The sequence below is a fragment of the Peromyscus californicus genome, unplaced genomic scaffold, assembly GCF_007827085.1.
Source record: "Peromyscus californicus insignis strain IS unplaced genomic scaffold, ASM782708v3 Scaffold_2__1_contigs__length_46816999, whole genome shotgun sequence".
NCBI lineage: Eukaryota > Metazoa > Chordata > Mammalia > Rodentia > Cricetidae > Peromyscus > Peromyscus californicus.
Genome location: NW_026294540.1, coordinates 27,063,028 through 27,078,740, shown reverse-complemented (window position 1 = coordinate 27,078,740; position 15,713 = coordinate 27,063,028). Strand labels below are relative to the sequence as shown.

Genomic DNA, 15,713 nt, shown 5'->3' with positions numbered 1-15,713 from the left:
GAGCCTGGATGCTGGAGATAAGCTGTGTGTGCTGAGGACAGAGGGAAGAAGGATGTTAACAAAGATATCTCACCTCTACTGAGCCACACCCCAGCCCCTCACTGGGGGATTCTAGGCAGGTGCTCTAACCACTGAGCCACACCCCCAGCTCTCTTTTTGTTGTTGTTTGCTTGTGTGGCTGGTGTCCTTTAACTGTCAACTTGACACGTCCTAGAGTCTCAGTTGAGGAACTGCATAGATCAGATTGGCGTGTGGGCATGTCTGTAGCGAATGGTCTTGATTATTAAATGATGTAGGAGGGCCCAGCCCACTGCAGGTGGTACCATTTCCTGGGGAGGTGAACCCTGGGCTGTGTAAGAAGGCTAGCTGAACATGAACCTGTGAGCAAGCCCGCAAGCAGCGTTCCTCCATGGTTTCTGCTTCAGCTTGCTGCCTTGACTTCCCTCATTGATAAACTGTGACCCGGGAGTGTAAGCCCAACAAGCCTTTTCCTCCCCATGTTGATGCTGGTCGGGATGTTTTATCGCAGAAACAGAAAAGGAAACCAGATCAGTCCCATGAGCCGAACTCTCACATAGCTCAGGCTATCTTTGAACTTGCTGTGTAGCCAAGGATGGCTTGACCTCCTAATCCTCCTGCCTCCACCTCCTGAGGGCTGGGATTACACCACTGTGTCTGGCTCTCTGATTCCCGTCTGGTGCCACGCGGGAGGATTCACCACACGAGAAGTTTCCACCATCACGAACAGGAGCTAGTCCCCACACCACACCTTCCTGCCCTGATGGACCCATGTCCCCTGAACCCCCGAGGCATAATAACTCTTTTCTCTCCCTGACTGTGTCACGTGATGAGAAAAGTAACTGAGACAGAGCCCTTCGCCACTTTCTGTCTGGTGGCCTTTCCTTGCCCACCCCCTGTGACAGGGAACTCACTTCCCAAGCGTGTCTTCAAGGCAACTCAGACCAGCATCTGCGTGGACTACTGTGATGGAGAACTCATAATCAGTGACCCCAGGGTTGGGAACAATTTAGTGACCTAGTTAGACAGTGCCTATGGAGTTGATTCATGTACTAAATAGTTGTTGAGGACTTTCTGAGTCACCATGCCCTGTGGTGAGTAACACCAGTGCGGCTCTAAGAATAACAGAACCAGAGAATGCCACCACCCATTCAGAGGAGCTTGCATCCATGGACAGATGTCCCCACATGGGGCCTAGAATACAGAGGGCATGGTGAGTCTTGTTTGTGGGTCTAGAGAGAAAAGGTAAGTCTCTGAATGTGCTAGCACACCCATAAAGGTGTGAAGTCACGTAGCACGAGAGGTCACGGTCCAACAGGGAGACATGGATGATGAAAGAGTGGCCTTCAGGGTCCATGGAAAGCTGGGTGTGGTGGTGTACCAGTAGCACCTAGCACCCAGGAAGCTGAAGCAGGGGGATCAGGAGTTCAAAGCCAGCCTAGGTTACACAGCAAGACCCTACCTCAAAAAAACAAACCACAGCAATAAATAGCCAGGGGATGATTCAGTCTGGGTTGGATCCCCACCCAAAAAAACCAGGCATGTGAGAGCACACCTACAATTCCAGCTGGGAAGACAGAGAGAGGCAGAACCCAGGACTTGCTGGTCAGGTGGCCCGGCTGCATCACACACACACACACACACACACACACACACACACACACACACACGCGCACACGCGCACACGCGCACACGCGCACACACACACACACACACACACACACACAGAGAGAGAGAGAGAGAGAGAGAGAGAGAGAGAGAGAGAGAATAACAACTTCCCACAAAGGACCCAGAGAAGACTGTCCAGGCCTGGCATCCACCTCCATCTCCTCTGGTTTAGACTACCTCAGGAGCTCAGAGGGGTGGACTGCCCCTGCTCCTTTCTCCTCAAAGCCATCAACCCACAGCTATTTTTACAGCAGGATGTCTGAAGCCACAGGTGCTTTGAACAGACTCCTCTCGCGTGTTTCTGTAGTACGTATACCCTGGCTTGGCCCACCCTCGTGTGGCCACAGCTATAAAACAGGCCTGAGGCATTCTGGGAGACATTCTTCTGGTTTTAAAGGCTGTCTTGCCTATTCTAATGAGAGGAAGCCCCTTTCTGGGGATGCGGGGGAGGCAGCTGGAAAAGAGGGGACACCAGGGGTTTGGGGGAAGCAAAGCGCCCTCTAATTGTCCTCAAAACATCTCCACCGTTGCCTGGTAATTAGAGTTGATGGAGGTGATTTGCCAGTTCCTTTGGGATGAGAGGAAGATTGGGGGGAGACAGGCAGACTACTAGACCGTAAGTCGGGGTTCTGCCTGGAACACAAACTGTTGGTTGTAGAAGCTCCTGGCCAGACCTAGTCTTTGACTCCTAGTCAGGTTCTGGCCTATCCAGAGTCCAGGCAGTTTTCTTCGGTAACGCTACATCTTGTTTTTTGAAATAGGGTCTCTCCCTTGGCCTGTAGCTTGCTGATCCAGCCTGGATTAGCGGCCATAGAACTATGGAAGATATCCTCTCTGAATACATGACAGATCTGAAGCTCAGTGTTGGGGAGAGGGGTCTGCTCCTTTCTGTTGCTGTGATAAAAATACGCTGATAAAACCAATTTGGGGAGGAAAGTGTTTATTCCATCTTCTAGTTTCAGGTCACAACGCATCATCAAGGGAGGTCAGGACAGGAACTCAAGTCGGGAACCTGGAGATAGATAGATAGATAGATAGATAGATAGATAGATAGATAGATAGATGATAGATAATAAATAGATAGATAGATAGATAGATAGATAGATAATAAATAGATAGATAGATGATAGATAGGTAGATAGATAGATAGATAGATAGATAGATAATAAATAGATTGATGATAGATAGGTAGATAGATAGATAGATAGGTAGATAGATAGATAGTGCCTGTGTGTCTGACACATGTTGATTAGAACCCACAAAGGTCAGAAGAGTGCAGGACTTACAGGAGGCTGTAAACCAACCTACACGGGTCCTGGGAATTTGGCCTCAGGCCCTCTAGAAGAGCTGTACGGGTTCTTAACCACTTTACCATCTCTCCAGCACACCAACTAGCTTTATTATATATCACATAACCACCTGCCTAGGGAATAATGCCACCCACGGTGGCTGGCCCCCTACGTCAATTAATAATGAAGATAATCCCGTATAGACACATCCACAGCAAACCCAGTCAAGACAATTGCTCAATCAAGGTTTTCCTTCTAGATGATTCCAAGCAGTATCAAGTTTGCAATTAAACCTAACTATCACAGAGTCAGAAAAATGACCATTCATGGCTTTGGGTGTTTCCTCTGGAGCCAGTATCCCTTGGGCCATGGTGGTCCCAAGGGAACCATGGTTCAATGTTGCGGAATGGTGGACAGGGATGTCCAAGGAGCCATCCTGCCCCAGAAAGACAGGCCACAGTGTTCACTTTGCATCTGCCTTGCCCTCAATATAAGCACGGAGTGGAGGGGATAAACCCGAGACATGTTCATCTTGGTTTGAGGCTGTGTTGGTTAGTGTCATGTCATTATGACAGAAACTTTTGGCTCAGGACCTCAGAGGGGTCCAGTCCGTCATGCTGATGGGAGCAGTCCTCACAGGACTGTGGGCCAGGAAGCAGAGAGAGCAAAACCAGAAGCAGGGGCATGGCATAACTTTCCAGGCCCACTCCCAAGACTGCTTTCTTCAGACAAACCCCACCTTCTACAAGTTTCAGAACCTCCCCCCAGACAGCGCCCCCTGGTGGAGAACAAGCCTTCAAACACGTAGGCCTGGGGGAGGGGGGTGTCACGTTCAAACTGTAATGGTCATATTGCCGTAGACAATCTTGTCTCCTACCAATGACCACCACACAGGATTTGTAGCCATGGCTTCTTATTTGTTTGTTTGTTTTGAGTCAGGTGATGGGTGATTGCTGTGGGGTGGTCTGTATGTCAAATGTGTTGCTGATTGGTCAATAAATAAATCACTGATTGGCCCGTGGCCAGGCAGGAAGTATAGGCGGGACAAGGAGGAGAATAAAGCTGGGAAGTGGAAGGCTGAGTCAGGGAGACACTGCCAGCCGCCACGATGACAAACAGCATGTGAAGATGCCAGTAAGCCACGAGCCATGTGGCAAGGTATAGATTAATGGAAATGGATTAATTTAAGCTGTAAGAACAGTTAGCAAGAAGCCTGCCACGGCCATACAGTTTGTAACCAATATAAGTCTCTGTGTTTACTTGGTCGGGTCTGAGCGGCTGTGGGACTGGCAGGTGAGAGGGATTTGTCCTGACTGTGGGCCAGGCAGGAAAACTTTAGCTACAGGTGATTGTGCTCTGCATGCTGTGAATGTGTTGTTCCCATTGGTTGATAGATAAAATGCTGATTGGCCAGTAGCCAGGCAGGAAGTATGGGTGGGATAAACAGACAAGGAGAATTCTGGGAAGAGGAAGGCTGAGTCAGGAGTCGCCAGTCAGACACAGAGGAAGCAAGATGTGAAGGCAGAACTGAGAAAAGGCACCAAGCCACATGGCTAAACATAAATAATTTAAATGTAAGAGCTAGTCAATAGTTAGCCTGAGCTAATGGCCGAACAGTTTTAATTAATATAAGCCTCTGTGTGTTTACTTGGGTCCAAGTGGCCGCAGGGCTGCGGGAGTCGGGCAGGACAAAAAAAAAAAAAACCTTCAGCTACAGTCAGGACTTTCTGTAAGCTGGCCTCCAATTCACTCTATAGCCAAGGATGGCTTTGAACTCTTGATCCTCCTGCCTCCACCTCCTGAGTGAAGGATTATAGGTGCATGCCACCATGCCTGGGTTATACGTGCTTGGAGATCAAACCCAGGACTTTATGCAACCTAGGCAAGCAATTGTCCAATATGGTTTATAAGGCACATCACTGGACTCTCCAGCAAACCCACACGCTCACAGATGACCTAGTCCATGTTACACATGAAGAAACTAAGACATGTGGTCACATAAGGACTGGGACTTGGGTGTATCCAACTTCATGATCAAACTATGCAGGGCCTCAGAGCCCGGGGGTGTGGAGGGAATCTGTTCCTCCCAACCCCTCACAGATCATGTGTCACTCAAATGTCACTGCTTTGGGGGCTGGAGAGATGGCTCAGCAGGTAATGGGGCTTGCCACCAAGCCTGAGGACCCGAGTTCAAATCGTGGGACCCACATGATGAGAGGAGAGAGCTGACCCCCACAGGTTGTCCTCTGATCTCCACAGCACACACACACCAAATAAACAAATGTAAAAAGAAAAAATAACATCACTACTTTGGTGATGGTTTATGGTTATATAAGGAACTAGTCCACAGTGTGTGTGTGCAATCCCAGCACTCTGTTCACTGAGGATAGAAAGTTCAAGGCCAGACTATCTCAAATAAACAAACAGACAGACAGAATTAGCTCACAGCCCAATGGGGTGTTTATAGGCACTGTGGATTAGAAAGTCAGACTGGGCTTAGAGAAGACAACGCACTTAAGTTCAGAACCTCCCAGGGAAGATGGCGGTGCGGAGACCATCCGGGAGTATGAACAAGTTACTTTTCTCCCCCCCGCTCCCCCCCCCCCCAGAGCTGAGGACCAAACCCAGGGCCTTGCGCTTGCTAGGCAAGCGCTCTACCATGATAGAATTTAAGGAAGGAAGGGTTGATTTGGGCTTACAGGCTGAGGGTGCAGCCCGCTGTGCTAAGGACTGCATAGTTGCAGGAGCGTGGGGCAGCTGGTCCTGTGGCATCCACAGTCAGGAAGCAGAGAGAGATGGATGCTGGTCCTCAGCTCACTTTCTCCTGTGTTGTTCAGTATGGGACACAAATCCATGGGATGGTGTCACCCATGTTCAGGGTGGGTCTTCCCACCCCAACCCAGTTTAGAAACTTCCTTACAGACACACAAGGACAGATGCCTGCCCCTTGATGATTCCAGACTCTGTCAAGTAGACAGTCAACATCAATCATTACAGGCTGGGTCATGTATGTTTACTGTCTGGACTGGAAAGATTTCAAAGACACGGTAGGTTGACCAGAACGCTGTGACTTGGGCTTCATTACAATATGGCCACCTCTTTCTTGGTAGTCAGACTTGGCCTACGGCGATAGCCCAGGGTTGTAACAAAAATGTCCCAGGAAATAATGTTGAAAGAGCCTCAGATTATGTGACATAACCTCAGGAAGCCACAGTGATCCTTCTGCCCTCCTTTGTTGGTAGAAGCAGCGACGAGAGCCTGCTCAGTGGGGTGAAGAAGAGAGGCTGGGGGCAGCCTGCACTCAAACAGCCTTAGAAAGCAATGCAGGATCACAGATCTGACGGACTGGGGAGCAGAAACTCATCGTCGGCCTTTCTTCAGGACCTGCCCACAGGAAGGACAGGAAACGCTACCACTTGTAAGACCGTGTGACAGCAGGGACATTCTCTACAGCCAAGAAAGATTGTGCTTGGAAAGGGATCAGAGTGGGGAAGGGGGGGGGGAGGGTCTAGTCCTGTTATGATTTAATTGTTTTGTTTTTGATTTGTGAGACGGAATCTCACTAAATTGCCGAGGCTGTTATCAATTCACTGTGTAACCCAGGCTGCCCTTGAACTTATAATCCTCCTGCTTCTGCCTCCCAGGTGCAGGGGCTTCAGGCCGGTGAAGCACCATACATGGCTCTGTTACGGTTTCAATCAGAAATGTTCCCCATCGGGCCTGTGGCTCACTGGGTAGAGTGTTTACCTAGCATGCACAGAACTCTGGTTGATCCCCAGCGTCACGTATCCCCAACATCGGGTTGCACCCCTGTAATTCCAGCACTTAGGAAGTAGAGTCAGAAGGATCAGAAGTGACTTGGGTTATGTGAGATCTTCTCTCTCTCTCTCTCTCTCTCTCTCTCTCTCTCTCTCTCTCTCTCTCTTTCTTCCAATTTATTTATTCATGGATGAAACAAGGTCTCATTATGTATGTAGTCCTTGCTGTCCTGGAACTCCTCATGTAGATCAAGCTGGCCTCTAACTCACTGAGATGGTGTGTGTGTGTGTGTGTGTGTGTGTGTGTGTGTGTGTGTGTGTGTATGTGTGTGTGTGTTGTGCACACATGCATGTGAATGTCAAAAGGCCACCTCAAGTGTCATTTCTCAGGAGACTGTCTACCTTGTCTTTTGAGACAGGGTCTTGTCTTGGCCTGGAGTTTTCCCGTCTGCCTAAGCTGGCTGGAACAAGCCCCAGGGAACTCCGGGGATCCCCAGGGATTCCCTACCCTCTGCCTCCTCGCTGAAAGGGTTTCAAGCATGCACTACCATGCCCAGCTTTTGTATGTTGGTGCTAGGGATCAAACCCAGGCCCCTGTGCTTATAAGACAAACACTGTACCAACTGAGCCATCTCCCTAGACTTGAGTTTTGGGATTTTTGAGACTGAGTCTCATTATGTAGCCCAGGTTAGCCTACAACTCATGTATAGTCCAGAATTCGCAATCCTCCTGCCTCATCCTCCCAAATGCTGAGAGAGCAGGCATGTACTGCCAAACCCAGATCTTAAATCTCTTTCTTTTCCCCAAGAGCCAGGTGGACCTCATTTCTTGGGCAGCTGGGGAAACTGAGGCCTGGAATACAGGCGGGTGCATTCAAGGGGCCACAGGGCTTCTAGTGGAGATGAAGCCCGCCCATCTCAAAAGGAAGCTGAACAACCCAGGACCTCAATTCCTTCCCTGCAGCATCCTCCACACAGGCAGCTCAGGCAGGGCCTGGTCTGAGGCCTCCCCAAGGCCTACAGACTGCCAAACAGGCCCAATTTGCTCTACTAATGGGAGCTTTACGCTGCCCAAAGCCTCCTCCCACCCTCCCCTGGGGGCCCCCAGCTGACAGCCTATGAACTGAACAAACTATAATTATGTAGAGCCACATCCGCCCTCCTGACTGAGCGATTAGCCAAGATGCCAGGTAAGGGAAGCTTACCGCCCGGCCCTGGGGTGCGGCCAGCCACCCAGCCCCTTCCTTCACACCCACAGGTGAGACTCCTCTCCCCGGGTACAGGCTCCGCCCTCAGCATGACCTCGGGCCATTCTTTGAGCCCAGTTTCCCATCACATGCTGGGGCCTGGCAGGGGAGAGAAAGACGTAGGAGCGACCTCCGGAAGGCCCGCACTGCCAGCCCGCAGCTTTTACCTTGGAACAGTCTGGATTAACAGAGAAGCCGCAGACTGCACAGACACTCACGTGTCCTAGCCCTAGCGAGCATCCCAGGGCACGCCCCCAAGCCACACCCCTGCTCCTCACTACTACGGAGCCTGGCCCCCAGCCCTCTTTTTTTATTTTGAGACAGTCTTGCCTGGTGGTACGAGCCTTTCAGCCCAGCTACTCTAGGGAGGCTGAGGCAGGCGGAGCTCAAGATGGCCTGATCTACAGAACGAGTTCCAGGCCCGAGTGAGTTCAAGGTCATCCTGGGCAACTAGTGACCCCCAAAAGGTGCTACAGCCCTTACCCTCCGTGATGACAGAGACAAGGCGATTCAGTCATTGCCTGTGTCGGGTAAAAAGACATCACACGCTGCACCGCCTTAGAAAGCTTGTGTTGTTTGTATATGCTATTGAGATGTGGATGTAATGTCTGGAGCTGTAGCAGCTGTGTTGGGGCCAGGTGAGGGCTTTAAAGACACAAGGCAAGTGCCCAAAGGTGGTGAAGAGAAGGGGGGAAAAAAAAGAGAGAGAGACACTGAGGCCATCATAGACATATATATATATATAATATATATTAGAATCTCCTATCTCAGGACTTCTTATATGCTATATATGTAATGTTTATACCATTCTTGGGTTGTTCTGCTACTCATAGTCAAACACAATTATTTAGTATGTGTGTGTGTGCATGCACACACATCATGCACACACAAACCAGAGGTCAGCCTCAAGCGCTGTTCCTCAGGAGCCATCTACCTTATTTTGTGTGGGGAGAGGTGCTCACCCATGTGGGCACATAGGAAGGCAGAGGTCCATGTCACGTGTCTCCCCTATTGATCTCTGCTTTATTATTACTATTATTTTTAGTTTTGGATTTAGTTATTATACTTTTATGAGTATTTGGCATGCCTCTGTGTGTGTGTGTGTGTGTGTGTGTGTGTGTGTGTGTGTGTGTGTGTTACGTGTGTACCTAAGAGGTCAGAAGGGGGCATCGGATCCCCCAGGACTCGAGTGATGGATGGCTGTGAGCCACCATGTGGATGCTGGGAACTGAACCTGGGTTCTCTGCAAGAGCAACAAGTGCCCTTAATCACTGAGTCATCTCTCCAGCTCTGCTGAGTTTGTTTGTTTAAGTGTCTCTCACTGGATCTGGAAGTCACCCAGAATGGCTAGCCAACGAGCACCAGGGTCCTCCCGTTCCCACCCCTCGCCGCTGAGGGGATGGATGCATGCCATGTTTACAAGGGTGCTGGAGAACTGAACTAGAGTCCTCATTCTTGAGCCACAGGCCTTTTAACCACTGAGCCGGGTCCCTAAGCCCCAACTTGGCTTTGGAAGTAGGGTCTCTCACTGAGACTAGGAACTCACCAATTCAGTTAGACTGACTGGCCGGCGAGCCCCGGGATCCTGTCTCTACTTCCCAGTAATTGAGATTACCAGCGTATGTGCCCAATTCTTTATGTGGGTTCTGGGACTCGAACTCAGGTCCTCATGCTTGCCGGGCAGGCACGTTATGGACAGCCATCTCCCAGCCCCCAAACACAATCCTCAGTTCCTACAGACTATTTCGGGGCAAGCTTCGCCTTGGCGGACAAACAGTTCCATGGGCTCCAGGGATTTCGGGCCACTGACTCCAGGAAGTGCCGGGAGTCTGGGGGTGCGGTGGGGGCTCTCATCATTTCCTCATGAGGAGGCCACGAGTGTCGGGAGGCCTGCTACCAAGACTTACCTAAGCCTCCTGCCCAGCTCCCTAACCACACCTGCCGAGTGCCTGCAGAGACTGCGCCCCGCTCCCTGGGCCCCAACTTGCACTGCAGCCCAGCCTCGAGGCCCCGCCCCCTACTCTCTGGAGGAGCCGAGGTTCCGCTTTCCAGAGAGCGAGCGAGCGAGTGTCTCTGCTCAGCCTTGTTTACGGTTGTTGAACTATTTTCGTCAAATTAATTAAATACATGCTAAATCTTCTCCAATTTGTTGTGCAACAAATTAAAGACGCTAAGATCGCGAAATGCACACAAAACCTGTTTGTTCCCGATAAATACCCACGTGACGGCCCTGAGTCAGGTGGTCTAGAATCCGCTTCCACCCAAGCACTGCACCAGGGCAGAACTCTGACCACCCCCCATACACCCCAAGGTGCCTGGACTCCCAGGGAGTATCCATGGCTTCCCAGGCTTCCCTATTCACTGTACAATAATGACTCTGTGTGTGTGTGTGTGTGTGTGTGTGTGTGTGTGTGTGTGTGTGTGTGTGTGTGTGTGTGTGTGTAAGTCATAGGACAACCTTGGGTACTATTTTTCCTTAGACACCATCCACCCTTTTTTTGAGACAGGGTTGCTCCGTTGCTCAGCCCTGGAACGTTCCAAGCAGACTAGGTGGCTAGTTTTCAAGCCTGACTCCATTGCCCCAGTTCTGGGATTACAAATTGGCTCCACCACAGTCAACTTTTTTTTAAGTTTTTTAATTGGTTTTTTTGGGGGGGAGACAGGTGGTTATTGTAAGACAAGATTTCTCTGTGTAGCCCTGGCTATCCTGGAACTCACTCTGTAGATCAGTCTGGCCTCAAACTCACAGATCTGTCTGCCTCTGCCTCTGCCTCTGCCTCTGCCTCCTGAGTGCTGGGATTAAAGGTGTTGCACCCTCATGCTTTTTTTTTTCTTTTTTTAAACACAGCTTCTTAAAGAGTGGGTTCTGGGAATCAAACTCGGGTCCTCATAGGAAACACTTCACCGATAGAACCGTCTCCCAGCTCCCACCGTGGTCGGGCCTGCTAGAGCCCTTCAAAGGCCACAACAACAAAACAAAACCGTGCTCCACATACTCACGTAATCCTAGCAACAAACACACCGTTCGTTCATTCTCAGTTTTCCTACCCAGCCTGTGGATGTGGCCAAAGAAGGTTTAATTAAGGTTAAAAAGGCAAATATTTCCAACCACAACAACAGGAAATCTCAAATGGCAGATGTAGACAGGGAAAATGAGGAAGCGGGTGGACATAAACACAACACGCGATGACGTCTTTTGACGCCGACAACACGGTGTTAATACTCTAAGCTAGGGGCATTCTGGAGCCTTTAAAAATGGGGGACTAGAGCTGAAGAGATAGATCAGTGGTTGAGAGTGTTTGCTGATCTTCCAGAGGACCTAGATTCAGTGCCTCAGCACCCACATCAGGCAGCTCCAGCACCAGGGGATCTAATACCTTTTTCTGGCCTCTTCAGATACCGCAGGCATGTGCACATACCACACTCAGAACCACAAATTAAAAACAAATAGAAAAAAAAATCTCGGGTGGGGCAGTGGTGGCGCACGCCTTTAATCCCAGCACTCGGGAGGCAGAGCCAGGCGGATCTCTGTGAGTTCGAGGCCAGCCTGGTCTACAGAGCGAGATCCAGGACAGGCACCAAAACTACACAGAGAAATCTGTCTCAAAAATAAATAAATAAATAAATAAATAAATAGATAAATAGATAGATAGATAGATAGATAGATAGATAGATAAATAGATAAATAAATAAATAATAAAATAAAAAATCTTTTGAGGAAATGTGGAGTGGTTATTTTGGAAGGGAGACAGGATGGGGGAACTTAAGTGATGTCCTCAGTCCTCTGGCCAGGAAGTCTCCAAACACTGTTGGTCCTTTCATTGTCATAAGCAAACGCCCAACACACACACAACTGAAACCAGGGAAGGTCTGTTCTGAGTCACGGACTCAGTCCATTGTCATCTGGCCCACTGTCTTGGGACTGAGGCAAGGTAGAGCGTCGTTGTGGTGGAAAACCCTCGGAAACTGCACAACTGTGGAAGACAGGAAGCCGAGAGAGGAGCAACAGGGAGTGAGTGCCCAAGGACAGACAGGTCTTTTGGAGACCCACCCATAAGGACCCACTTCCTCCAGCCCCACCTTCCGCAGCTCCATCTCCTCTGGACAGTTTGCTTCAACTTCGATTTTCTTTTGCAAAGCCAGGCCTGGGCCCCATAGAGGCAGGAGGCCACGCTCTGCTTTATCCGCTGTTCCAAGATCCCCCAGAAATCCAGGACCATCTTCCTGTCCCTCCCCCATCTCGCGCTCTCTGTCTCTGAGTGTGTCTCTCTCTTTTCTCTCTCTCTCTCTCTCTCTCTCTCTCTCTCTCTCTCTCTCTCTCTCTCTCTCTCTCCATACCTGCTCATGTGTGTGCAAGTACACATATGTGTGCATGTGGGTGAAGGCCAGAGGACACCTTTGGATGTCATTCCTTTGATGTTGTCCACCCCTTGGGTTGCTTCATTTTCGTTTTGTTTTGAGACAGAGTCTCATGTAGCCCAGGCTGGCCTCACATTCACTCTGTAGCTAAGAATGATCTAGAACTTCTGGTCCTTCCTTCTGCCTCCATCTCCCAAATGCTGGGGTTAGAGGAATGAATCACTATAACTAATTTATAGGGTGCTAGAGAAGCACTCTATCAACTGAGTACATCCCCTGCCTGTCCACCTTGGTTTTCTGAGACAGGGTCCTTGCTGACCTTGAACTCATCAATCTGTCTGTGCTGACTGGCCAGTGGGCCCCAGGGATCTACTTGTCTCCAGGCTCTGGGACTGTAAGCACACACCTGCCTTTTTTTGTTTGTTTGTTTGTTTGTTTGTTTAAATGTGAGATGTGGGGCTGAAACTTAGTTCTTCATAAGGGAAGAACGGTACACATCGCTGACCGATCTAGCTCCCCAGCCTCCTATCTGCCTTTTATCTGAACCCACCCAAATTCCCATACACACTTTCCCCCAGGTTTTCCAAGTCCTCACACGGATGCAGAGATAGCAGGGAGGTGAGCTGGCTTACACGGTGTGAACAACAGTAACACGGTGTGAGACACTAAAGCCGCTTTTCCTCTAAGGGAGGGCGTTTAGGAGGATCCAGCTGTTATCTGCAAACATCTGCCAAAGATGTCACTGGGCCACGGTCTCTGTCCCAGATTGCTGAACCATGGGTGGATGGCTTCAGGGAAGGAGATGTTCAAATAAGGAAGCCATCGAGAGAGGAGTGAGTTCCCTGCCGCAGGAGGTAGGTGAATAGAGACTGTACAAGTACCCAGGAGTCATGGGCTTGGCAGGAATCCAGCATAAGATAAGGAATCCCCGCCCCATCCTAAAAAAAAATCCTGAAAAAATGGGATGGGGGACAGAGAAAAACAGGACCTATGGCCAAAACATGGTACCAAAGTGGCAGCTGATGGGACACTGGTTCAAGAGGGAAATGAAGCTTTGTTTTGTTTTGGTTTGGTTTGGTTTTTGGTTTTTAGAGACAGGGTTTCTCTGGGTAGCCCCTGCCTGTCCTGAAACTCACTCCGTAGACCAGGCTGGCCTCAGATTTATAGAGATCCGCCTGCCTCTGCCTCCCAAATGCTGGGATTAAAGGTGTGCGCCACCGTGCTTTTATTTTTAAAACCCAGCTTTTTAAACAGTGGGTTCTGGAAATCAGCCTCAGGTCCTCCCCCTTGCAAAGGACTTTACTGGGGGAAGCATGTCCCAGCTCCTCCCGTGGTGACGTAGGAGTACACCGCCGCATCCAGCCCAAGGAGACTCTTCAAATGAAGTGAAGCTCTTCTTTGTGGCAAATGAGAGAGGGAGATGTTGCCTAAGCGGAAGTGGATGCCTTGGGACGGGGGAGGAGGGGGGAGCCCAAATTCAAAAGGACTGATTCGGTCTTTCCTATTAATGAACCACACTGATTTGGGCGCCATCCTGCTTTATCTGTTAGAGAGAAGTTCGTTATTCCCACAGACTGGGCCACCCTCCTGCTCCCGTGTCTGAGGCTTTTGGTGAAATTACTGTGAAATAGACTGAATCTACACAGCGCATGAAGCATGCAGGTACTGTTTGCAGGGTGGCCATCCACTTGACTCCCAAGCCCTCACTCACCTCGCCACCAAGGAACTAGCACAGTATTAGATGCTTTGAAGCCCACTGTATGTCCAGCTGGAGAGTTGGCTCAGTCGGTAAAGTACTCGCCCGACAAGCTTGAGGACCTGAGTTTGAATCCCCAACCCCACGTAAAAAGCTGCACATGGCAGCACACGTCTATAACACCGGATCAGGCAGAGGTCAGCTAATCTCCGCAGCTCAGTCTAGCCAAATTGGTGAGCTGAAGATTTGGTGAGAGGAGCCTGTCTCAAAAAATAATTTGGGGAGTGGTAGACCTCCAGTGCTCACCCCACCCCCCAGCACTTATATTCAAGAGAGCATGTTCATACACTGAACACACATGCACACACGCTCAGGAGAGAGAGGGAGGGAGGGAGGAAATGGGGGAGAGAGACAGATATAAAAAGAGAGACCCACATTATGTCCCTTCTGGAAGCCATCGTCTCAGGTATTCACTAACAATGTGTAAACTGCACCTTGATCGAAACACACGTCCCTTCCTCTCCACAGAGTGTTTGGAGCCTGGCACGGGCAAGCTGGAGACTCAGACATATGCACGTGTTTAAAGTGTTCCTCCTGTGGATGCCATCTGACGCCTGCTCCTGCTCCGGAACTCAGCGGCTCTGCTTCTTCCTTTCAGTTCTTGTTTATTGGGCTGTGGCCGGATTTGGAGGCGTGTGGGTGGGACTTGCATCTCTCCCTAGACACGTAGAGGAAGAATGACGCCAAGCTACCTGAGAAGGAATGGGGGGGCTGAGTCAGGGTCTGCCTACATTCAAATGGCCTGCCAGAAAGGGGGACACCTGGGCCCCCATCAGCTGAATTAAACAGCCTGCAGTGGCAGTGATGCACGCCTTTGATCCCAGCACTCGGGAGGTAGAGGCAGGTGGGTTTCTGTGAGTTCGAGGCCAGCCTGGTCTACAGAGTGAGATCCAGGACAACCAGGGCTACACAGCGAGACCTTGTCTTGAAAAACAAAAATAAAACGAAACCCTCCTTCCTCCTGTTCCTCCTCCATCTTCTTCTCTTCTTCCTCCTCCTTTTTCTTCTCCATCTTTGCTTTCATTTTCACTTTTTCCTCCTTCCCTTCCTCTTCCTTATCCTCCTTAGCCCAGGCTCATGATCCCCCTGCCTCAATCTCCCACATTCTGGAACTACAGCTGTGCCACCCTGCCCACCCACAGTAAATATCCCAGGGCCACACAGCAGTAGGCAACAGAGTTGAAAGGTCCACAGTGCCTCCCTGTCCTTCCCTAGAATCCCCCAGTGAGGGACTGGGGTGTGGCTCAGTGGTAGAGCACCTGCTTAAAATCCCCCAGGGAGGGGCTAGAAGCATGGTTCAATAGTGTAGCACAGGGAGTCCTTGGATTCAATCCCTAGTACTGAAAAAAATGAAACAAGAAAAGATTCCATCAGGGCCATTGTATGTGTCAGACCACACCGTATTCACCCCCACAAGAAAGCAAACAAACGAAAAACCGTCGTGCTGTTTTGCTACTTCATTACGGTGTGCCCTCTGCATTTCTTTCCTCTCTCCACCTCAGGTTCCCCATTTGTAAAGTACTTAGTTCTAGCACCCACCTCACAGGACTAAGGATTCCAGATGGATCCCAAATCCTGATCCACTGTGTTATTATTCCAAGCACACGTTAGAAAGCCCC

The 15,713-nt window shown here is 50.0% G+C and overlaps 1 long non-coding RNA gene across 1 annotated transcript; it reads left to right on the top strand.

The window, feature by feature from the left end:
- Positions 1-8,293: 8,293 nt before the first annotated feature.
- Positions 8,294-14,907, top strand: LOC128120829 (uncharacterized). Its single transcript, XR_008221960.1, has 4 exons — positions 8,294-8,404; positions 13,026-13,192; positions 13,889-14,000; positions 14,563-14,907. It is a non-coding gene; the product is annotated as an uncharacterized LOC128120829 (long non-coding RNA).
- Positions 14,908-15,713: the final 806 nt, after the last annotated feature.